Genomic DNA, 26065 nt, shown 5'->3' on the forward strand with positions numbered 1-26065 from the left:
GTTATCTACCTACGGTAATATTATTAAGCTTGTGAGTATTATTTGAAAATGTATTAAGTTGGCATGGGATGTGACAGGTTTTCACGCGGTGGTGATTTTGCCCGTAAAAGACACACGGCAACATCTTTGCTGTCATAACTGTGGGCGGGGCGCTACTTGTTTCTAGTGGGAGGAGCCAGGGATGCTGCAAAACATTCTGCAATACAGAGGACAGCCCCCATCCCCAAACAAAGAATTATCCATCCTAAGACTGAGAAATCCTAATGTATGAGAAAGCCTCACATTGTGAGATTCAAACCTTAGCTCTGCCATGAATTTGTTAGACAGTTTACCCCAGGCAGTAAACCTCTTGGAGCTTTTTAGTTTTCTCATCTGTAAAACATGATGGCACTAAGACCTGCCCGAGCATTATATGATTCCAATGAGATAATGTTGGTCAAAGAATTTTATACTTTGGGTTCTTTAATAGTAATGGAGAGGCTTTCATTATTATTATCCTTATATTTATTTAGTGGAAACAAAAGCAAACCTTTGATTTTTAATTAATACCGTCAGGAAGTTCACAATGAATGGATGCACTGAGCCACAGGAGACTCCATTTTGTATGTTTATGATTATTATCTCAAATAGAATAGTTCTTGGAAATTTCATGGCTATTACTGTTTAATGATGTTTTTCAGTGGCAAGGATACTCTGAAAGTATTCATAAAGTTTCTCTGGGGAGCGTATACTTTATGTCAGATGAATAACAAAACTGAAGCCAAATCGAATATTGCACAGAATTTTAATGTGTAATAAAAATGTGTAATAAAATGTGTAATAAATAAATAATATGTGTAATGTGTAATAAAAGCAGAGACAGCACTATGTAGCCTTTAAGGTGGTTTTGCTATGTATTTTTTCTAATTATTATTAAACAGCCCTGTGAAGCTAGCTGGACAAGTGTTATCTTTTTCGGACTTGTGAGAAAACTGAAGACCGGAGGAGCATTGTGCTCCGCCAGCAAATGGCAGCGCTATGGTCAGAACTCAGATTTTTTTCATCCTTATTCAGTGACAAAGTGTCTGCAAACTCCAGCCCATTAGAACAGGGTGATAATGATCACTGAAGAGATCAGGAAAAGTGGATACAGGTTTACATCATCTTACTATACTTTGCAGGGACTGTATTTTTTAAAAATTGAGGGCTTGATTGAGCAAGTCTATTGGTGCCATATTTCCAAACAGCATTTGCTTACTTCCTGTCTCTGTGTCTCATTTTAGTAATCTTTGCAACATTTTAATCTTTCTCACAATTATTATATTTGTTATGGTGATCTCTGATCAGTGACTTTTGATGTCACTATTGTAACTATTTTGACATTTCCTAGCAATAAAGAATTTTTGAAGTATATACTTTTTTTAGATATAATGCTATTACACAATAGACTACAGTATAGTGTACACATGACTTTTATATGCACTTGAAAACCAAAATTTGTGTAGCTCACTTTATTGTGATATTTGCTTCATTTCAGTGGTTTGGAACTGAACCTTCAACATCTCTGAGATATGCCTCTGTTAATATGAGATTAAAAGGCAGGAAATTCTTTGATAGACATTTTAGAAAGAAAGTTTTAGTCACAAGACAGAACATAATTAAAATTGTTTTGGAAGCAGGCTGGGAAAACTTCCATGATGCTCACAGTCCTGGACCTTCATCTTAGAACTTTTGTTGACCACTTTGTGGCTCATACTGTAAAGAATCTGCTTGCAATGCAGGAGACCTGGTTTGATCCCCAGGTCAGGAAGATCCCCTGGAGAAGGAAGTGGCTACCCATTCCAATATGCTTGCTTGGAGAATTCCATGGACAGAGAAGCCTGGAAGGCTATAGTCCATGGAGTCCCAAAGAGTCGGACATGGATGAGCGACTAACGCTTTTACTTTCACTGAAGTGTAATGAAAGGTTTCCTAGACACTGTGGGGAGGGCAGAGAGGAGAAGCAATAGGCATAATCTTTGTTCAGAAGGGTTGTATAAGAAAAAAGTAAATTGTTTAAATCAATTTATGCCAAAGGGTAACATAATGTAGAGAAGGAATACATTTAAGGCAGTACTTTTAAAAAATAAGATTCAGGAAATGCTAGTACCTTGAGACAGTTCTTTAAAAAGTGAAGGTTTCTTCTGTGGTTGAACATGTTTAGGAATAATGATATTGCCATTGATTTTAAGATGAAATGTGTGTATGTTTTCAATTTTAACATCTCTTAATTCAAGATATATCTTACAAATGGTGTTGGCCAAGTAGCAGTTGTGGTATAGTTATTCTTGCCTACACGTGGGTGAACTTTTACTCCTGGTACCAAACTGGAAAATGAAAACCTCTGGACATTTAAGTCAATTTGCAAACCATTTGAATCCTTGACTGGTTTCTGAAACTTTCTTTGACATCTAATCCAAAATGTGCCAACATCAAAACTTCCAAAATAGGTATAAGTGGCTTGGAAGAATATTCTAGAGACAATATTGAAACATACTTAAAAACTATTGCATCATCAGTGCTTCTAGATGTCACAGAGGGAAATATTATATGGAAAAATGGTAGTGAAAATCAGTTGAAAAGTGATTCAGAAGAGTCAGACTGAATGTGAAGAAATTTTGTTAATGCTGTAATAGATGATCTTTACTTATATTTTCCTTTTTATATATGTAGGTGGGTGATTAAATTTAGGTATATCTACAAGATCTTGGTCCATAAGCATTTACAAAATCAGGTGACTCACAAAACACTGTGTCATACTAAATTGGTGTCATTATTTCCTCTTTAGTGGTACCTAAATTGATATGTCTTAACATTAGAATGCCATTTTAGATTCCATGAAATATGACACATTTCCGTCTTGGCCTATATAGGAGTATATATAATACACTGCTTATTGGCATGCAGAGATGCCAATAATTAGCATTTTAAAGACTCTAAAAAGTTTTACAGTAAAGGAGGTGGTTTAATTTTTGCATACAGTTTATGATAACCCTTCCTTTTTCCTATAAAACTTATGTTTAGGATTACTTAATTTTGTATTTTTCATATTGGAGTATAGCTTCCCTGGTGGCTCAGACAGTGAAGAATCCACCTGCAATGCGGGAGACCTGAGTTCAATCCCTGGGTTGGGAAGATCCCTTGGAAGAGGGCATGGCAGCCCACTCCAGTATTCTTGCCTGGAGAATCCCATGGACAGAGGAGCCTGGTGGGTTACGGTTCACGGGGTCTCAAAGAGTCAGACATGACTGAGTGACTAAGTACGTACATACATACATAGCAGATTAACAATGCTGTGATAGTTTCAGGCGAACAGCAAAGGGGCTTGTGGCTGTACAGGCACATGTACACATTCTCCCCCAAACTCCTCTCCTGTCCAGGTTGCCACATAACATTGACCAGAGTTATCCATTACACAGTTTTTAAAATATTTTATTGAAGGATAATTGCTTTACAGTATTGTGCTGGTTTCTGCCATATATCAGAATGAAGCAGCCATAGGTATACATATGTTCTCTCCCCCTTGAACCTCCCTCCCATCTCCCACCAAATCCTACCCCTCTAGGTTGTCACAGAGCACTGGGCTGAGCTCTCTGCATAACAATTTTGAGAAAGACAGGCAATATAGGCCAATCTTTACTTTTAAAATTGTATTTTTGAGATAAATATTGCCTTCTTTAATTAAGATGGATTATTTTTATTACCTCTAAAGGTAGTTCATACAATCAATCAACACTACTTGTCTCCTTCACTTATTATGGATCAAGCTCATAATAAATTAGGGGTTTCAAATAAGTTCTTTGGAATTATTTTAATTAGATTATTAAGATTTGATTGAAATAAAGAAAAATAACATGTGTATTAGAGTAGCAATAGCACTTGAGATGGTTCATTTTATGTGTCAGCTTGACGGGCCTATGGGGAACTCAAATATTTGGTCAGATGTCGTTCTGGGTGTGTCTGAGAGTGTTTTTCAATGTCTAACTTTTGGATTTGGAGTATAGCAGCTTTGCTTCCCTACCATGCTTGGCCCTCCTCCAGCAGTCGAAATCTTGAATAGAATGAAAAGGCTGACCCTCCTGCTGGTAAGAGGGAACTGCTCCCGCCTTACTGCTTGAGCTGGTACATCAGTCTTTTCCTGATTTTGGACCTGAACTGAAACATTGCCTCTTCTTGGGTCTCAGCATGCAGGCTTTTGGACTGGCTGGATCTAAACCATTGGTTCTCCTAGGTCTCCAGCTGCTAATTGAAGATCTTGGGACTTCTAAGCCCTATAATTGAGTGAACCAGTTCCTTATAATAAATCAATCTCTCTTCCTCTCTCTCTCATCTGTATATAGAATAACATGGTTCTATTTCTCTGCAGAACCCTAACAAATACAACACCCAAACTTGATAATATTTTTTGGGCTTAAAGTATGGCCCTTAACCAGCAGCACTGACATCAGTTGGGAACTTATTAGAAATGCAGAATCTCAGGCCCTCAGGCCTCAGTTCAGACCTACTGAGTCAGAATCTGCATTTTAATAAGATCTCTAGGTGATCTGTATGCACATTAAATCTGAGAAGCACTTCTTTAAAGTATTTTGAAGCCTTTGCCTATGATTTGTGTTGCTGAAGAAGAATACAAAGGAACCTTATAATTATTTGACATTAATACTTCAGAAAAGACATAATAGGGAGATTGTAACAAAGGGTTTTTTCTTTTCAGACATTGCATAACATTTGATGAATAATTTTGTAATGATGAGAAGAAAAAATTTTCTTTGAAATTTGTATTCCTAGAATATTTCTAGATTTACCAGTTTCTAAATAGTAATATACCACAACTGACATCTGCTTATTCTTAATCATTAAACAGAAGATTTCTGAAGTTAATTTTATAGATAAACATTATGGATATCAATGTAAACACCTTCAAACATTTTAATATTTATTAGAGTGGATTTTACAACCAATAAATTATGGCTGGTAGTAACAACCAAATACTATCTTGGATTTTTGAATGCTAAGATTAACATTTACATAGCACTTTATAATTTTCTAAGCAGTTTCACGTTCATCAATAGCTCGTGAGATTGTTTCAATAAGCTTATAAGAAATAGCTATAGGGTATTCTGAAATACTTTCAGAATTGTTCACTTGCATTTTCGTCTTTTATAAGTCAGAGAAGTCAGCATGAATTTAAATTTAATGCATATGTATTGACACTGCTCAAATAATTTTATTATTTTCAGTTATTTTTAGTTTTATTGCTCAACCAAGGCCAGATTGGTTTGTGGTTGTTGATGACTGAATTTTGCTCTGCTTTCTCTTTGATGTGGCAGTGAAATCAATAGCAGTTTCTTTTCTTCTGCTCAGCCCACTTACCTCCTTTCATATGTAATAGGGAAATGCTCATGCGTGATTCATTGGACAGTATTTGCTTTTTATTTCTGGGGAAGTAACTCAGTAACCATCACCCGAAAGTGGCGAGCTGTTCTGCAGGAGATGAAGTTGCTATTGTATCTGCCTGTCTAGGATTTAATTGTAAGAGAAAATGATATGTTATCACACTGAAATTTTATCTTACCCAAGGGACATTTAGGCATGGGAGGTTAACTGAGAGATGTCAAGGGAACAGCTGCTGCGTCTAAGACTGGTTTTCAATTCTAGAGAACTGGGTTGCTGGTGCTTAGAGGAATGATGAAGACTAGAAGGAACATGTCTTTTGGTTTAGATAGACAATAATACTCTGAACACAGGGAATAAACTGCCAGTTTAGAATATTGCCTTATGATACTTAGTATTTGGAAGGAAGAGTTCAGTAATGCAAAAAATGAGGAAATTGCTTTTTGGTAGTTATTCAACTTCACGGATACATTTATATAATTTTTAGAATACATCAATGTCTAATGAGCCAAAATGATTTGAGAGAAGCAGGGATATCATTGCTATGAGATAAAACTTAACTTTTTTAAAATAATAAGCTATGTGAGCAATATCTAGTTGATTTTTACGGGAGGTTTTCAATTCCCTGGTGGATTTTTTAATATAATTTATAAATGTAAGATCAGGTCAACAATTAGGCTGATTACTCAAAATTTCAAGGGTATAGTAGAATGAAAAAGACTTCGTTTTTAAGAATGAAAACCCATAAAAGCAAAGGGCAGGGAGACAAGGAGAGCTGATACAGAAACAGACTCACTCTCTGTATAATTAAGCAAAATGATCTCTTTGATAGAGAATATAAAATGACTAATTATTGCTAATAATGATAAAACGGCACTTTTTTCAACATTTACCATTGCAGTCACTTAGCTTCTATCATAACCCCTTCCAGTTTCTCTCCCTATAGGTTTCTCCCTCCCTGCTTGCAAGCAAGTGGAGATGGCAAGAGCTTCTAGCTGACGCTCCTCATCCCTGGAGACACCAGTTCTGTTCTGTCCCTGCCAACATTCTCTATCTGGTCTCAACATCCAGGGACACAATAAACCTTTTCTTCTTAAACATCTCATGTAAGTAAAAGCACCTGGTACATAGTTGGCACGTAAACATTTCTATCTTTTCCTTTGTATAAAATCTAAGGATTTATTTTTAGGCTCTTTGTGTCCTCTGATCTCTCCGTGATATTTAATACTGTTGACTTCCATCTCATTGAATTTCTCTTTAGGTTTTTCATGTTATTACTCTTTACAAATTTCAGTGTTACTCTGATATTCATTTCCATTTCCAAGTCAACAATACATGACTGTCTTTTTGACCATACAGGCATACCTTATTTCACTGTGATTTGCTTTATTGTGCTTCCCAGATATTTTGTTTCTGACAACTTGAAGGTTTGTGGCAACTGGGCAGCGAGTAATTTTTATCGCTCACTTTGTGTCTCTGGGTCTCAGTTTGGTAATTCTTGTGCTACTTCAAGCTTTTAAAGTATTATTATATTTGTTATGGTCATCTGTGATCTTTGATGTTACTTCTGCAAAAAGATTACAGCTTGTTGAAGGCTAAGGTGATGGTTAGTTTTTTTTTTTTTCGCAAAAGAGTGTTCTTTAATTGAGGTATATGCATTACTTTTTAAAAATAATGTTCTTGCACAAATAAGAGACTATAGTGTAAACATAACTTTTATATGCACTGGGAAACAGAAATATTCACGTGACTTGCTTTATTGTGATATTTGCTTTACTGTGATATTTGCTCTATTGTGATATTTGCTTTATTATGAATCTGCAGTATCTTTGAGGTGCCTGTATTTTCTTTGATTTCTTTGATGACACATCTTTTTCACCCCACTCTTTATTTACCCTTAATGAGCTGATCCATGAGGTTATAATCCTCTGAGAAGTAAAAGACTCAACTTTGTACACTGACTTCTAATTTTTGGCCATGCTCTATTTTTTAAAATTTCTAATTGTCCATTAATCATTTATACTTGAATGTTCTTAAAAACATTCAATACTCTTAAATACTCTTAAAAAGCACAAAACCAATATTTCTCAATGTGAATGAGTCATTTTTATCTTAAAGCAGCTACATTTGCTTGACTTCTACTTCATTCTATCAGTATTATTTTCTTCTTCTCATCTTCATCACTCAGCCTTCAAATTTTGTGTCACACTTGACTTTATTTTTTCTTTCCATATTTTATTTTTTGGTCTCATAAAAAGTCCAATCAGTCTCTAGATTCAATAAAGTGGGTTTTTTGGTCAATTATTCCTTTTAAAATTTTTTATTGAAACATAGTCGATATATGTTACAGGTGTACAGACAGGGATTCATAATTTTTAAAGGCTGTACTCCATTTACAGTTATCATAAAATATTTGCTATATTCTCTATATTGTATAATATATCCTTTTAGCTTATTTTACACACGATAGTTTGTACCTCTTTTTCCCATACCCCCATACTGTCCCTCCCTGCTTCCCTCTCCTAACTGGTAACCGCTAGTTTGTTCTATATTCTGTGAATCTGCTTCTTTATTGTTATATTCAGTAGCTGTATTTTTTAAATTCCACATGTGATATCATAAATTGTTTGTCTTTCTCTGTCTGACTTATTTCACTTAGCATAATCCAGTAAAGTTTTTCTTGGGAAATGGCTCTACTTGGTATTCAAACATTTCCATCCCCAACTACAATGTTAATACCTTTTCCCCCAGGTCTTTGTTAAATCACAATGACACCCACTTGGCAAATAGACACATTTCAATTTTATTAATCTGTGCATAGCAGAATATCCTGTCAGAGTTTACCTTTTTAAAAATGTATTTTGCACTATTTCTTTTTGCAAAATGTGTAGTTTTATTAAATAAAGGAGAAAATAAAAATAGTAATGCTCACACCTTCTCTCTCTGGAATTTTTAAAGCTTTTTTAAAAGAGCTTTTCTAGTTCTTTTAAAAATTCTTTTCCAGGTTTACTGAGAAATAATTGACATGCATCACTGTTTAAGTTTAAGGCATACAGTATGATGGTTTGATTTACATGTATTGTGAGTGATTACCACAACAGGTTCAGTTAACCTTTATCTTCTTGTATAGGTATAACAAAAGGAAAAGAAAGAGAAAGAGGATAAAAGAAAATAATTTTTTCTCCTTGTGATAAGAACTCTCAGATTAACTCTCTTTAACAATTTTGCAGTATATCACACATCAGCTACAGTTGTCATGTTGTACATTGCATCCCTAGGACTTATTTAGCTTATAATTTAAAGAGAATCTCTCCAAATAGAGGTGCCAAAATTTGGTTTTAGAATCATAAGAGGTATCATCCACCTTTATCTTCCTCCAACATATAAAAGTTCCTCAATAGCAAGGTAAACTATCTTTCATTCACAGAGAATTACCTTCTCAGAAGAATAACACGTTGTGTTTGGAGAATATAAGACGACAAGCTGTCCAACACCCTGGAGAAGGAAGCTAACATGGTCTCTGGTTACCTGACACTGAACCAGTCCATAACCATTTTGTCAACCAAAACTTTGACAGCGAAGACCTGTAAGTGTTGCCAGCTCAAGTGAGAGGCAGGCTTGCCCTCGTTTATACTGAAGAAGTGGGTTCCTGCTTCCTTGCAGAATGACAGTGGCCTGAACCTGGATCAGGATTTTTAAGTCATTATTTCCGTGGTGGATTGGCAATGACTCTGGAATTTTGCAGAACTCAGCTTCAACGGGGCCAAACACACAGCAGAAAGAAGCAATGCACAGATTACAGTGTTCTTCCTGATTGAATATGTGGGTTGGGCTGTGTGAACACTGGAGGTTTTGGTTGATGGAGGGACGGTTCTAAAGAAGGTACATGCCTGCCTACTAATAAAGAAATTAGGGGCTCAAGATAGTATTTTGAGGAGTGAAAGAGATTTCACTCCTGAGTGAAATCATTCTGAGTTTTTAGGGCACTTTATACCAGTTTCATGTGCAATCACACTGTAATTTATAGGGTAACACAGGTTTGTTCAGGAGAGTCTTAGTTTATATCTGTTGTCGTGGTGTGGTTTTAAGGAATTTTCTCTTTTTACCTTCTTTTTACCTAACTTTTACCTGGGATAAAAGTTATCCTAGTTTGAAAAGTATATTGTTAACCTCTCTATAAACCCCCAATTCTGGTGCTTAGGGTTGAGGAGGGCCTTTTACTTTCCTTAAAGAATCTAGATCTTGGGACTTTGGTCCTCAGTCAAAAATCTTGCATCTTTGGAATCTATTTGCCCAAAAAAGAATCTACTTGGTTAACAGATATCTAGGTCACCAACAAGAAGCTACTTAACCAACAAGCTTCCTTGTAAGGACCAGGAGGCTGCCTCACCTGCCCATTTTTACAAAAAACAGAGGACAGGTTTCTAGATTCATTGCCATTCCCTACCTTCCCAACCCTCCTGTGGGTGGGATATGCAAACTCTGCTCTGGTATGTTTATTCCACAAGAACAAGAATTACAAGATAGTTCTCTAGTGAAAGGAGAGCAAGGCCAATTCATGCTTTTTTTTAAATTTTAATTATTTGGCTTCATGGAATCTTAGTTGCAGCCTGCAGGATTCTCAGTGCATCACGAGGGCTCTTCCTTGTGGTACCCAGGCTCTCCAGTTGTTGTGGCTCATAGGCTCAGTAGTTGTGGTGTGCGAGCTGGCCCTGTGACGTGTGGGATGTGGGATCTTAGTTCCCCAATCAGGAATCAAACCTGCACTGCAAGGCAGATTACTGACTACTGGACCACCACAAAAGTCCCCCAGTTCATGCTTTCAAGGGACAGAATTGAGGGCCACTAGCAAGACACAGCTCAATGAACCACAGGCTCTAACCGACTGGATTCACTTCTCTCTCCTTTGGGTGCACGTACAGTGTTACCTTTAGCCCTTTTTCCTCATGGAAGAAAAGAATTTGCGTGGACAGTTGCCAGAATACATGGTATGTCTTCTTCAGGCTATGTTTTCCTAATTGATGTCATGGTTCTCCTTATGTGATGTGTGCTAAGTCATTTCAGTCGTGTCCGACTCTGGGATCCTATGGACTGTAGCCTGCCAGGCTCCTCTGTCCATGGGATTCTCCAGACAAGAATACTGGAGTGGGTTGCCATGCCCTCCTCTAGGGGATCTCCCTGATCCAGGAATCAAACCCATGTCTCTTTCGTCTTCTGTACTTGCAGGCGAATTCTTGACCACTAGCCCTACCTGGGAAGCCTGGTTCTCCTTATGGCTGTTTTCTAATGCTTTCCATACTTGATCACTACAAACAGAAAAATGAATTAAGTTGAACTTTTGGGGCCCTTCACTGTCTGATTCTGCTTATGACTATCATCTTACTTTTTTGTTCTTTCAGTTCAAGGATACATCCTCCATAATAGTCTCAAATTTAAAGGGCATATGGTTGATTTTGAAAAGGAATGGAATGAAAATGAAGCTTCTGATTACCAGATCTGAGTTGAGGGCTGAGATTCTGTGTCTGTAACCAACTTCCAGTGATGCATTTACCACTGGTCCTTTGGATCACATATTAAGTATTCAAGGCTCTGTAAGGCCTCATTAAAAGTCACTAGCTCAGTTTAACCCCATTTCCTCAGATATTCAAATTAAAAAGGGCTGGAAAATTATCATGGATTGTTCTTAATGACAAATTACTCATTTGAAATGTATATTCTCTTATGTTACTGTTTAAATGCTTCATTCTCATAAGCTGTAATCCCAGGTAGATAGAAAGCTTCTTTAGTACAGGAATGATTCCTTACAACTTTTGTATATCTCCTATAGTGAGGTTACTCTGTCCTATACCTGGTAGGTCCACACTAAATTTGCTGATTAATCATTCTTAAGGGATTGCTACTTACCATTTTATCGTGTGAGAACTCATGAGGTACATTTAAATTTACAATTTGGCAACAAACAAATGTTTTAGGCTAAATTATAAAATACACTGAAGTGAGGAAATCGGAACATTCTGAATAAAATGCTGTATTTGAATTATTAAATATCAATGCTAAAGTAGGAAGTAAATATCTTTGCTATTTTGAAGATAATATAGATCTGAATGAGACTTTATAAATCAGGTTAGGGAAAATATGTATTATTGTTTTATTGCTTTGATTATATGGAGAAGGAAATGGCAACCCACTCCAGTACTCTTGCCTGAAAAATCCTATGGACAGAGGAGCCTGGTAGGCTGCAGTCCATGGGTTCGCTAAGGGTCGGACACGGCTGAGTGACTTCACTTTCACTTTTCACTTTCATGCATTGGAGAAGGAAATTGCAACCCACTCCAGTGTTCTTGCCTGGAGAATCCCAGGGATGGGGGAGCCTGGTGGGCTGCCGTCTGTGGGGTCGCGCAGAGTCGGACACGACTGAAGTGACTTAGCAGCTTAGCAGCTTTGATTATAATACATGTGTTCTGGAAAACTCACAGTCACAAAATAACAGGTTATAATCCTGACAATTACTTCCAAACATAGTTTTTAATTGATTTGTTTGATACAGATATTATCAACTTGTATAGGTAGAGTAATCCTTGCAGAGAGTTCCAATTAAAAAGTTTTGAAGGATTTAAAAGTTAGGCAATCTATAGAAATAACAAGCTCTAGACTCTCTTGAGAACTTTGAAACAGAGCTGAAAACCTCCCACAGACAGCAGGATATATAATCTGTAGACATGATGGTGAAAATTTAGGGAAAAAAGTAATAACATGGTCATAAATCTTGAGTACAGATTTTGGATCTCCACTTTCAAATGATTATATTGATTGAGTCATCTCTTAAAACTCCCAAAGGAAGTCAGATGCTCCTGAGTAAATTTTATGGATATGTGTGTTTCAAAATACAAGCTCTGCTATGGTTTGCGTTTGCCTTCCATGGAACAAATCTGTGTCTTCAATCACTTTAACACTTCCTCATGAAAATCTCATCATTTCTTAGAGATCTCTCAGAGATCAGGAAATAAATTGGAAGGACCAGATACTTTCTCATCATCTGTGCATGATTCTCTATGAACTTTTTGTTCGGTTTTGCTTCACTGTTTAAATTAATGAGATAGTCTTTGGGCATGTGTTCTTATGACTAGCATTCAGATGATATTTCTCCACTCATACCCTATTTGGCAGTATTAGCAAGAAAGAAGTGGTTCTTATCTGGGTGTTTTTAAAGAAATTAGTGCAATTTTTATGTAAAGGAAATTATCATTTAGCTTCACCAGCCCTAGCATCTGTCATTCTAACTGGATACTGTGTATAGCTAAGGGTGGGAGATGTAAATAAATTTTGATTCTCAGGTGGATTAATGATAACTGGTATTAATACAGAACAAACACAGTTGTTGACAGAAGTAGTAAGTGTTGCCCTTTTAGGTAAGACTGCTGATTAAGCTGGAAATAAAAAAGGCTTCATAACACTTCATAACACTTCAACAAGTTTATAAATTACCAGGAAAACCTCACTAGTCTGCAAAACATCAAGGAGACAGACATTAGCATTTCATATCTGCTTTCCTATGACAGTTATTACAGGACGTGAGATACGCCTCCACATTCCACATCATGTGATTCAGGTCCTATCCATTCTTTCAGCTTCTCAAATTGCCGACTGTGACTAGAATCAAGTCTTTACACAGAAGAGTTATACAGTGAATAAAATGTGGTTTCAAAATGAAGTATCTTGGTTTGTCATAAACAGGGTTGGAGTTCTTGTTAAGCTAAATAAGACATTCCTTTTAAGAAATATGAAAGGTTTGAGAATTTTGCTTAAGAATTTTTTGAGAGTAGGAAATCAAAGCCCATGCTTTTGATATACTATTTAGGTGCCAATAAGGAAAGGTCCGTCTAGTCAAGGCTATGGTTTTTCCAGTAGTCATGTATGGATGTGAGAGTTGGACTGTAAAGAAAGCTGAGTGTGGAAGAATTGATGTTTTTGAACTGTGGCGTTGGAGAAGACTCTTGAGAGTCCCTTGGACTGCAAGAAGATCCAACCAGTCCATCATAAAGGAGATCAGCCCTGGGTGCTCATTGGAAGGACTGATGCTGAAGCTGAAACTCCAATACTTTGGCCATATGATGTGAAGAGCTGACTCATTGGAAAAGCCCCTGATGCTGGGAACGATTGAAGGTGGAAGGAGAAGGGGACAACAGAGGATGAGATGGTTGGATGGCATCCCTGACTCAACGGACATGAGTTTGGGTAAACTCCGGGAGTTGGTGATGGACAGGGAGCCCTGGCATGCTGCAGTCCATGGGGTCTCAAAGAGCTGGACACGACTGAGTGACTAAACTGAACTGAAGGGAGCATTTAAATAGCAGATATTAATGAAACATAAATTGGAAATATGCTAGCTCATTTTCATCAAACATGTAGACTGAACCCTTACATGTAATGTATTAGGAACACTGAGTTTTAAAAGTTTTCCATTCAGTAAGTCAGATTTACAGTGTAGGTTCAAACACATTTCTATCTATTTATTATGTATATATCTATATATATCACATAAATGTAATATGTAGCTTGAGTATTTGGGGATTGCATCAAGTGAGAAGTAGCTTTGGATTGCATGAAGTTATGGGGGAAAAAGCTGTCTTCAAGCAATTTTTAAATAGTTATTTTGCCTCAGGGTTATATCTGCTATTCATCATCCATTATCCACATTATTTGTAATAAATAAGTTAACTTTTCTATGTTTGAATTCCCAACAGCTATGGTTAGATGGGCATTCTGTGAATGGAATAAGCAAATCAATATGGTGGTCTACACTGGTGTTTTAGTCTCTAAAGGCAGCTTGCTAAAAATATTAGAAGAAACCAATAATCCATTAATGGAAATTAATGAAATTCCTCCCCAAACTGGCCCTTGTCAATCCCTTGGTAGGAGAAAATGGTATACTCTTAGCACCTGGCTGGATGCAACATAAATGAGTAAACTTCCACTAACACCTACCCACCTCCAGTTACTGTAACTGGAGTTACAGGACTGTACTCTTGCTCCCCTGTTCCATATAACTTCCAGTTAGGACTTGGAACTTTGAATGTATAGAAAACACAGGATTCCCCTTAGGGGAACCAAATTTTACAAAGTCTATTGCTTTGAGGAACAAAACTCTCTCCTATGTTTCTGAACTTTTCACATATTCAGTGTAGACTCTCTACAGGGCTGAATAACTAAGAGGTGATCCTAGTTTTCTAATTATGACTTATTTTTACTTTATTGAGTATTCTGTGGAAGTGTGGTTTTGTACTTACTTCTGGGGACAACTGAATGTTTAATTCTTCTCCCTATATATTGAGCTACTCAAATAGAAATTTCCTTCCCTGATTCTTTATTTCTGAAAGACAAGAACGCTCTCCTGTGTTCTCCTAGCAAATAGATCTTGAATTTTTATTTGTGTTGTCAATGTGTGGCCAGAAGTGATTACGTTTTCCTAACTTTATCTTGTCTCTATATCCTCTGGTATGTAGGAAAAAATCACTCTGTGTTCCATTTCATTTTCACACTAACTAGTCTTCCATTTTTGCTTGTTTCCCCCCCAAATTAAGGAATCTATGCAAGTCATGGTGGACCAAATCCTGGAAATCAAAATCTTATCCCCTCCTCATCACTCAGAAAATTAGGATTGTTCTAGCAGAAACAGGGCAGTTGCTTTGAAGAAACTGAATATACCTGGCTTATTTTGATCCCATTTTAGTTGGTTATTTGTAGGAATACGTGTCTGCTGGGGAATTCTAAGTCATAAAGCTTAAGATAGGTGCTGACTTCTTATTTAATGATATGGGTGTGATTCAGGGTTTGGGATTGCTTTTTTGTAAGAATTTTCAAGGAAACCTTAGCATGGGTCACTGGGGTCAGCATCCATGAAGACTTAGCATATGGAAGGACATTTTTATGGGTTAAAAGTCCATGAAAACAACAAGTAAAGATGATTTAATGATAGAAAAATATATGAATAATCTGGACATATCATGGTTTCAAGGGTTATGTTCACGTTACATTGTCTGCTAAGTTGCTTCAGTTGTGTCCGACTCTTTGAGACCCTATGGACTATAACCCACCAGGCTCCTTTGTCCATGGGATTTTCCAGGCAAGAAAACTGGAGTGGGTTGCCATTTCCTTCTCCAGGGGATCTTCCTGACCCAGGGATCAAACCCAGGTCTCTTATATCTCCTGCATTGGCAGGCAGGTTCTTTACCACTAGAGCCACCTAGGAAGCAAGGTTTAGAATTCTACTTTTAGTTTGGAATACAGAAAAATATAAATTTACTGGTCCTGGTGTTGTAGTGGGTACCTCTGAGGGGCTCACTCGAATGCTTGAAGCTCTTAAATCTGACCTTACAGACGGTTCTCGGGGCTGTGGCTCTCCTGACCAACCATAAGGGTTGTCATGAGGCCTCTGGGAGAGAGAGAAATGTGATTCTGAGTGCTGATGAGCAGGGAAATGCAGGCCTCACAGCTGGCCAGTCTTGCTCATTGTCTTCTAGGTAACCAAGGCTATAAACAAGAGGGAACAGGAATGGCTTGGAAATCAATTTGCAGAATATGCAAAGGTCACCATGGTACAGACTAGTGTTCAGATTACTTGCAAGATATGATGTGCTAAAATATGTTTGCCTCATCTCTAATGACATAATAGTCCTACAAGAGGGGAACAAGTTGCCAATCTCTTGTTAATGGTGTTTAGAAGAGACTAAGAATCTATTTTCAGCTGCTGCTGCTAAGTCTCTTCAGTCGTGTCTGACTCTGTGCGACCCCATAGACTATAGCCCACCAGGCTCCCCTGTCCCTGGGATTCTCCAGGCAAGAATACTGGAGTGGGTTGCTATTTTCAGCATCCTCATTTTAAACTCTTTTTGTATTGTTCCTTTGAGTCACTTACATTGCAGAAATTTTATTAATCTCTTTTTTAATTACACTGTTTTGAAAAAGTTGCGAATCTGCAGAGAAGTTATACGTCTATTACAAATTACTTAGAGTCACCTATATACACCTTTCATTAATGTTCATCACATTTGTATTCTTTCTCTGTATATAAAACATAGTCTTAAAATTTTTTTAAATTGAAGTATTGTTGTAGTTGATTTAAAATATTGTGCTAACTTCAGATGTATGGCATGGTGATTCAGATATATGTGTGTATATATATATATATATATTCCTTTCCAGAGTCTTCCCTTGTAGGGTATTATAAAATATTGAGTATAATTCCCTGGGCTATACAGTAGGTCCTTGCTGGTTATCTATTTTATATATAGCAGTATGTATTTGTTAATCTCATCTCCTAAATGATCATATTCTTATTCTTATATAAAGATAAGAAACAATTCACATTCTTATATAAGAATAAGAAACACTTTTATTCTTATATAAGCACTTATTATTATTATTTTTATATCTGTTTCAGCGTCACTTCAGCTGAAATCTCCTAAGAACAGGGATATTCTCTTTTGTAACCTCACAGCTACTTTCAAATTCAGGTAGTATTTGAAAATTTAGCTTTTTATTATTTTTTCCAAAGAGATCTACTCCCTAATGAAACACCCCAGCTGTTTCTCTGAAACTGACACTCTTCCAATGAAGCCTGTCTTGCCATTCACAGCAATTCCCTTCCCAACTATTCTTATATGCCCTTTCTTTTCATCATCTTTATCTACTTTTTGTTCCCTTACATTTCCCTCCCTCCCAAATGATATTTCTAAAGGCCACTTCCTGCTGTTCATCTAAGTAACTCATTACATTTCTCAGAGCTGCATTGCTCATTTAAGTATCTATGCCTTAAAAACAAGAAATCTAGGTGACATTTTGCTGTGTGGTGGAGACTATTATTTCGTCCAGCCTTGATAGGGGAGACTTCATTCAAACTTGAAGACCTTTGGAGAGTAAGTGGTTCAGTGGCGGATGTAGTAATTAACAATGTGGCTATTTGAAATAGCACAGGCAAACACAGGCTGGTAGCTCACTCTTAGAAAGGCTTTTCTCTTGTCAGCAACTCAGCACCCGATGTTTCGGCAGGCATCTTGGAGCTCTTTTAGGATCTTCTCCCTGGAGCTCTCATCTGTTAAAGCAGAGAAATGCCATTGATCCTAAAGTAGTCTCAGAAAGAAAATGCAGTTTAGCAGTCTATTTCGGAAATTTTCAAAAGCAATTGCCAAGTAGAGGCAGGGTCTCATACTATTAAAAAAAAAAAAATAAAAAGCTTATCCCCGAAAGATCCTCCCTCAAGGACCCAGGTTAGTAGCTTGAAATCAATTCAAGCTGCTAAAAGGATGACAGGAGATTTCATGGTCCGGAGTGTCTTCTTTTGAGCGCTCTGGTTGGGGGTTTTCTTTGGCTGCCTGACTAGAGGCAAAGATTAGTGACACAGTGCTTGCTTTCAGTGATCTGCACTTCTGTGCTTTTCCCTGGAAAGCAGCCCAGGCTGTGGGAATGGGGGTTCTTTTAACGTCTGTGGGTTAGGATGGACCAAGTTTATACAGCTACATTTACACCAAGGCACTAAGAATTTTTTATTTTTTGCTTTTTGAGAATGAACAGGTTTTTCTTTCTTCTTCAAGCAATTATAGAAAGAAGAGTAGCCTCTTCGGGAAGGCAAATCGGCTCATATGTGTAGCCAGAGAGGGCAAAATTTTCACCAGCAGTTTTCTTATGTCCTGGACCTGGTGCTTTGGTTTGTGGAGAGAGGGACTGTCTTTTCTTTCTTTTTATTTTTTTTCCTGGGGTTTTTCTGCAATCCAATACAGGAACTTTTTCCAATCACATTCATTACTAGGGTGCCCATAGCTTTTAGTGCTGAATGCCAAAGGTTTTTTCTGACCTGGTAATTCAAAGTAGGTTAAAAAATATGTATTACACGATCTTCCTTACTTTTTTTTATTGATTCTTAGGGAATACAGAGAAGGCAATGGCACCCTGCTCCAGCACTCTTGCCTGGAAAATCCCAAGGACGGAGGGGCCTGGTGGGCTGCAGTCCAGGGAGTCGCTAAGAGTCGGACACAACTGAGCGAAAGAGTCGGACACAACTGAGCGAAAGAGTCGGACACAACTGAGTGACTTCACTTTCCCTTTTCACTTTCATGCACTGGAGAAGGAAATGGCAACCCACTCCATTGTTCTTGCCTGGAGAATCCCAGGGACGGGGGAGCCTGGTGGGCTGCCGTCTATGGGGTCGCACAGAGTCGGACACGACTGAAGCGACTTAGCAGCAGCAGCAGCTTAGGGAATATGGTACAAGAATAATCACAATAAGCTTGATGGAGCCAAACACATTGGTTTTATTTTGGGACAGGTTCCTTTTGAAAACAAATCTCAGGATTATTAATGCTTAGTTACGGGGCTGGGGACATAATAGGACAGTGGTTCTCAAACTGTGATCCCTGATCCTGCAACATCAGTATGACCTGGAAACTTGTTAGAACCACCATGGTAGGGATTCAACAGATGCTTACTGAAGGTAATGCTGAGTTCTTAATTCCAAAGGAGAAGGATGCCATTTAATACCATGTTGTAAGGCATGTTGGTGCATGCATGCATGCTCAATTGTCTTCAACTCTTTGTGACCCCTGCGGACTGTAGCCTATCAGGCTCCACTATCCCTGGAATTCTCCAGGCAAGAATACTGGAGTGGGTTGCCATTTTCTTCTCCAGGGGATCTTCCCAACTCAGGGATCCAACTCACATCTCCTTCATTGGCAGGCGGATTAGTTACCACTGAGCCAGCTGGGAAGCCCAAGTTGTAAGGCAGTGGTTCCTACACTTTAGTGCACATCAGAGTAACCAGAAGGACTTGTGGAAAGACCACATTCTGGATCCCACCAGGAGCATTTCTGACTCAACAGGTCTGGGGTGGGAGAGAGAGGCTCCCTGTCCAACAGGTTCCCAGGCGATGCCTCTGGTGCTGTTCTGAGGACTCTGTTCTGAGAACTGTTGGTATAAGACCATAATCCTCAAACAGAGCACAACATCAGAATCCCCTGGGGTTGCTTTTAGCTGCAGAAAGGACTGGGCCCCACCTAAACCAAATCAGAATCTCTATAGGTGGGTTTGGGCTTGGTGGCCTTTAACATTTCCCAGGTGATTCTAAGGAATGGCCACAATTGGAGACTGCCGCAGATCATCTCAGACATGGTCCTCAATCCTGCTTTTCCATTAGAATCACCTGGTGGGCTTTAGCACCCTTAATGCCTGGATACCAATCCTGGAGGTTCTGATACAATTGCTCCAGGTGAGGCATGGGCATCGAGCTATTTGAATACTTAAGAAGTGACTCGACTATGCAGCTAAAATGTGAACTACTGCCCTAAAGATAGCTTCTAGCTGTTAAGAATGTCATGATTTTAGCATAATCCTACGTAAAGGACACAACATTCATGGAAAATGAACATTCCTATAGAGAGGTAATAATTTATTCTGTCATTGTATGGTTCCCAATTTTACACTGATTTTATGAGCTCTGAGAGTTGGTTTATTTATAACACATTAGCTGAACTTTTCATTGAAGCCTTATCGCAAATGTCTATAAAATCTACTTTTTTAAAAAAAACTCACTTTTGTTAAATATAAAAGAGGGAGCACAAATAATTTTATCTACCACACTTTTAATATTCACATATTTTCTTGCTAGTTGATGCTACCTCCTTTATAGGATTATAAAATGTAGTATAGTGGAAAGAACAGCAAGTGAAGAACTCTGGCCCTGTCACCATGATGAATGTTTACCTGTCTGGTTTGGTTAGTTGGTTACAAATTTATATAACATGAAGGATACCATACATAGGTTGAGTATGGCCTCACAGAAATGACATTCAGCAGTCAGAGAAGCCCCTCGCCTCAGTGGACCGTTGAGTCACAGAAGGATCAGTCAAGCCTTTGAGGCCTCAGCCCTTGAGGCAGAGGCCCTTCTGACAGGAAGGGGAGTGAGGGATCAGGCGGCATTCATCAAAGTAACAAAAACTCATGAATATTTAGATATAAATTAAACACATTCATACCAGTGGTAAACTGTCTTTGTGGTGCTGGCAGTAAAGCAGAAGCTCCCTCCCTTCACTCCACAAGAGCCACCAAACAGCTGTGTGATGTTAAGCAAGCGTCTTCACTTTTCCTTGCCTGAGCTTTCGGGTAATGTTTATCTTGCAGGGTTGCTTTGAGGGACAGGAGAGGTAAGTGGCTGGCTGCTCTAACAAGAATACCCAAGACTAGGCTGCTTAAACGACAAATGTTCATTTCTCACAGTTCTCGAGGCTGGTGAGTCCAAGATCAAGAAGCCAGATTTGGTGTTGGGTGGGGACAAGCTTCCTAGTTCACAGATGACCATCTTCTCACTGTGTCCTCCTGTGGAGAAAGGGGTGAGGGAACCCTCTGGAATCTCACAGACACTAAATTCCACTTCTGAGACACTATCCTCATGACCTAATGCCCTCCCCAAAGTCCCCACCTTCAGATACCATCACACTGGAAATTAGGTTTCAACATATGAATTCTGGGGAGATACAAACATTGTTTATGATAGCAGACATGCAAAGCATTTAACCCAGCATCTGATACATACTAGAAGTTCAGAAATATTATTTTTTCCCCCTCTGCCCTTTCTAATATTACTGTGTGCATTAGTCACTCAGTTGTGTCCAACTCTTTGAGACCCCACGGACAGTAGGTCACCAGGCCCCTCTGTCCACGGAATTCTCCAGGAAAGAATACTGGAGTGGGTTGCCATTCCCTTCTCCAGGGGATCTTCCTGACCTAGGGATCAAACCCAGGTCTCTTGCATTGCAGGCAGGTTCTTTACCATCTGAGCCACCAGGGAATTACTACTTCCTTTATGTCACTCGGTCGTTTGTCATTACCATCATCACAATGAAAAATGGTGTCCATCTTCCTCTCCTTCTCTCTCCCCATCCGCCTCCGCATTTACTGAGCTGCAACATCTTGGCCAATGTGCTAAGTACTTGGGGATGTGGGAGTAAGTAAGCTATAGTCCCTGCCCTTAGCACAGCCAGTCTCGTGAGGAAGCAGACAAACATACAGTTGTTATTCCTAAGGTGTGGCAGCACAAGGAGTGGTGTAAACTCAGGTGTGGGGCCCATGAGTGTTTAGGGAGGCATCCCGAAGGACTTGAGTTTTCTGGTTGAGCAAGTTATCAGATGCAGTGATGGGGGATATGGGGAAAGTGGGGCAAATATTTCTGCCCCACCCTAGACCCATTAAAGAGGAAAAATTGAACAAGAATATGGGGCCTAGAAATCTTTGTTTAATAAGCGCTTCTGGTTATCATTTTGATGCATGATATGGTTTGAGAAACCCTGTACTATGCCACAGTAAAAAATTTGGTTATTTCCCTGAAGGAAATGGGGAACTATGGGAGGATTTAGATAAGACTATTGTTTTTTGCAGGCTCACTCTGGAAGCAGGGTAAAAGCATGATGGGTGCATGGAACAGCTGTCAGTACTGGAGGTAAGTCCATAGGGAGAGACAGGGAAGAAATTTAAGACTCTAGAGTTAGAATGTAGCATCCTTGCTTTGTGCTGGGCTGCTGAGAATGTATAAAGTCTAAGAGAAGTATACATGTCTCCTGCCCACAAAGTGTTGATAATCTAGACTGACTAGATTCATTCCTTCTGGCAATACATTCTACCAATCCAATAGAATGCCATCCCTGTTTATGGAGTATCTGCTACTCTTTGCAAGAGTAACTCTGTGAAATCCGCTTGATTGATTTGGACAAGACCACAGGGAGAGTCTCCTTGCTTTTTATCCCCACTGGGGAAAATCTGGGTTGAACTGTACCACAATGGCTGTTTACTATATGTAAAGCAGTGAAAGGTAGTGGTTAGAATACTAAAATAAATTGGATCATAATTTCTCTGGTACTCGTACATCCATGGTGGCATTAAATCATGTAATTTCTAAACACATTCTGCCTGGGATGTATGTTGGGAATAGCACAAATCTGGGCCTTATTTACAATAGCAGTGAGAGAACTGCCCACTGAAAACTGGTTTTCCGCTAGGCATTGAAGAGGGCCAGCCAGACTAGATGTTTCTTTCTGATAGACACATCCATCGCTGTAGAGAAACGGTGCCGGCAGGAATGTAATTTGTCGGATAATGCTGGACCAGAGGTTGGATTCTACCTTCATGCGTATTCTCCACGGCTGGGAGGGAAGGGAAAAGGAGGTGCTTCGCTAGCTGAGAGGAGGAGAAAAATAAATATTTTTTTCAAGATATTTGACAGCTATATCTTCCCGCCACCACCTTCCTTCCAAACCCATGCGTCTCCGCTTAGAGTCTGACGTAAAACGAGAGTGACCCCCTCCATTTGTCTCCCGGTGCTTTCATTGAAAAAAGTCGCTGCACAAGGACGGAAACGAGCGCGGCTGAAAATAGGTGCATGACTTGTTGAGCATACAAATAATTTCCCCGCTAGTCTTCCAGGGAGGGGAAAAAACAAATCCCTCTTACTCTGCTTGCAGCCTGTGTTCTGCCTTTGGGAGAGGAGGCCGAGGCCGGTTTCAGGAGCTCCTCCCGACGTCCCCGCAGAAAACTTTCTCGCAGGGCTGGCTCGGGCCGCCAGGCCGGGGCGGGGGCGGTGGGCGCCGGGCGTGCGGCTCTCGCGGGCCGCGGCCCCAACCTCGAGCCGCGCCTGTCCCTTTAAATTCCGGCTGCGCGGCCGGGAGACAGCGCCGCCCGGCGCCCAGGCCGGTAGGCGGCGGCTCGCTCGCGCTCCCGCTCCCGCTCCCGCTCCCGCTCCCGGCAGCGCGCCGCGGAGGGCTCGCTCAGCCCGCGGGCTGCTCGGCGGCGGCGGCGGCGGCGGCGGCGGCGGCGGCGGCGGCGGCGGCGGCGGCGGCGGCGGCGCGGCGCGGGGCGGGGAGGCGCGGCCCGGCCGAGGAGCGAAGAAAGAGCGAGCCGGGCCGGCAGACGCGCCGCGCCCGGTCCCGCGCCCGCGCCCGGCGGCCCCGGCGGCTCCCTTCGCGGGAGAAGAGGATGTGCCTGGCTGCTGGCTTTCCCCCCACCCTCCTCCTTAAAGCGATTTCCATAGTAACCTGATCGCAAACCTGAGGATCTCCGCGGCCCGCTGGCTTGACCTCAGTCAGGTAACGCTCGGATCTCGTCCTCTTGCCTGGCAGACGGCTGCGCTCCCTCCAAACTTCCTTTTGTGGACAATCGCCCAGCCCCACGCAGCCCGGGGTATTTGCAACAGCGTGCTCCTTCCCAGGTGCCTTCCACGGGTGTCCTCCCCTGCAGCTCCCCCAGGACCCACGAGCACCTTATTTAAATATACATATATAATTGTATATATGTAATATGTATATAATTTTTTCTTGCTTGCCCTCTCCCCTCCTCTTTTTGATTTTCCCATCTCTGCGCTCTCGCTGGCTTTTTCCCTGAGACTAGTCACGGGCGCGGGGAGAAGTCGGGGCGGGGGTGGGCGGCCAGCGCGGTCCAGGGAGTGGCGGGCTCTGGTGGCTGGTCTCCGGCGGGCTACTTTGGGCATTTGGGCGCTGGGTGCGCCGGGCAGGGGTCGCGGGGAGGGCTGTCAGCACCAGGGCGGCGGTACCCAGGAGCCCTGCGTCTCCAGACGGGCGAGCGAGGGACGCAGGCTTGGGGGGCGATGGAGCGCTCGGCTGGGAGGCTGGCGAGAGTCCATGCATCATAGCTCTCCTTCCTCCTCCCCCGCCCCTCTCCGGGTTTATCTCTTTCTCTTCCCCGCTTCCCATTTCTTTCTTCCTTTTCTCATCGCTAGCTCCATTATCTTCTCTTATCTCTTTTTTCCCCCTCCTCTCGATTCCCTTTCTCCTTTCCCTCTTAAAAGAAAGGGGGATGGTTTGTAACCTTTGGTTTTGCCAACATGAGAAGAGCGGTGAAACCTGCAGCGTGGCCACCTCAACCAGGTCGTTTTCCGACTCGTCTTCATCCATCAACGTATTTGTTTCCTGAGTCTATTGATCTCCCTTGATTCTGCAGAAATGCGTTCTGAGCGGGGCGTCTGTATGTCAGAATCAGAGTTCTGCAGCTCGCTTCCGTGCTCGCAGTAGGACGTGTATTTTAAGGGCTGCTTATGTTTTAAATCCACATAAGACATGGGTGTAAAGAAATCTATCTTTAAAAGAAAAAAAAAACCACCTAGTGTTATTCTAGAGGAACTTCCCTCTTAAACTGATAGACTCTTTCCCCACTTTGATATTTAATTTTAGGAGAACGGAGAGACAGGTGTGTTTTTCTTCTCCCAGTTGATTAGGAACATGCAACTTCTATTACCTTAATTATCTCTTCTTTAAACCTCATTCAGTTTTGCACCTCTTAGTCCCTACAGTGAGTAGACAGAGTATAACTAAGGTTCAGAGGCTTGCTTCCAAAACTCCAGGCTGGGTAAGAAAACCAAGTAGGGGGCCAGGACATTGAGACCTGCCAAAGAATAGAAAAGGCGTAGCAACTCTAGTGTAAAATACATAACTAGAGTCAGACTTCAGTACTGAAGACATGAAAATACAATAAAAAGAGATTTTTGCTTTTGGTTCTTAGCATGTTTATAACCATACTAGGTAGGTATAAGTTAAACTTACTTGAAAACAGAGCCCCTATGTAGTATAGAACCCATTCAGCCTTGTTTATGTTGAAGTGATTTTCACCGTGGTTTTAGTTTTCTTTGAAATTTAAGATGTCTGTATCATGTGAAAACAAAGGGAGAAAAAGAGGATGACTCCAATTTTTACCAGAAATAGGATTTATATGGATTTCCTTTGTTTCTCAAAAGATCTACTTGTTATGCTCTCAAGTTTTCCTGAGGTCAAAATATTTCAGGGGTGAAAATAGTGTTAAGCAATGATTTTCCTCCACTGTTTCAGTGGTGTTCATAGTTTATACAGAAAAAGGTTTCAGTTTTTAGAGAGCCCCCCTTGCCTCCTTTTCCTTTGTCTGCACATTTGTTTTTAAATTCAACTTTTAATATAGAATAAAGGATCTTGGAGCAGAGAATGAATCAGGAAGAAGAGAAACTACTGGTATAATGGAAACTATACCGAAACCAAGAAAAGATAAATATTGCCATGCCACCTCACAATGTCTTTGTTTTTAGCCAATTAAGAAGCTGCAGCTGTTTTAAATGGATTTTCCTCTGCTTAAATCTGTACCTAATACTTTTTGGACCTGGGGTCATATTTATGCAGTTTAGATGAATATTTACAAAAGACTTAAATCTCCTTGCCAGTGATATCTGAAAAGCACGTTTTTTTCCCTACAACGTTTTCTTCTTCTAATGAATGCTGATAGTAGTAATGGTCCTATGTGATTGTTTGCACCTGACGTCTGATTTTTGGCATTCTTTGGGTTGGGTGGGTTGCTCCTGACACATTTACAAGATTCTCCTAGCATGCTGCTTGGAACTTGAATATGCAATTAATTTTATGTACAATAAAATGTTCATTTTTTTTCTTGTTCTTAGTTTAAGAGATGGCATGCCCTCCTGGACATTTAATGTTTTGATGTGATTGCTTGTATGTGTGTGTGTATGTAAAGGATTTAATATAAAGCCTGTTCTGACTAAGCCTGTATGATGTGAGGTTAAAAGGTATGTTAGTGACAAGACATAAATTACTCTCTTATTTATAGTACATTGATCCTAAAACTG

This window comes from Giraffa tippelskirchi, chromosome 4, assembly GCF_054371585.1.
Source record: "Giraffa tippelskirchi isolate mGirTip1 chromosome 4, T2T-mGirTip1v1.2.pri, whole genome shotgun sequence".
Classification (NCBI taxonomy): Eukaryota; Metazoa; Chordata; class Mammalia; order Artiodactyla; family Giraffidae; genus Giraffa; species Giraffa tippelskirchi.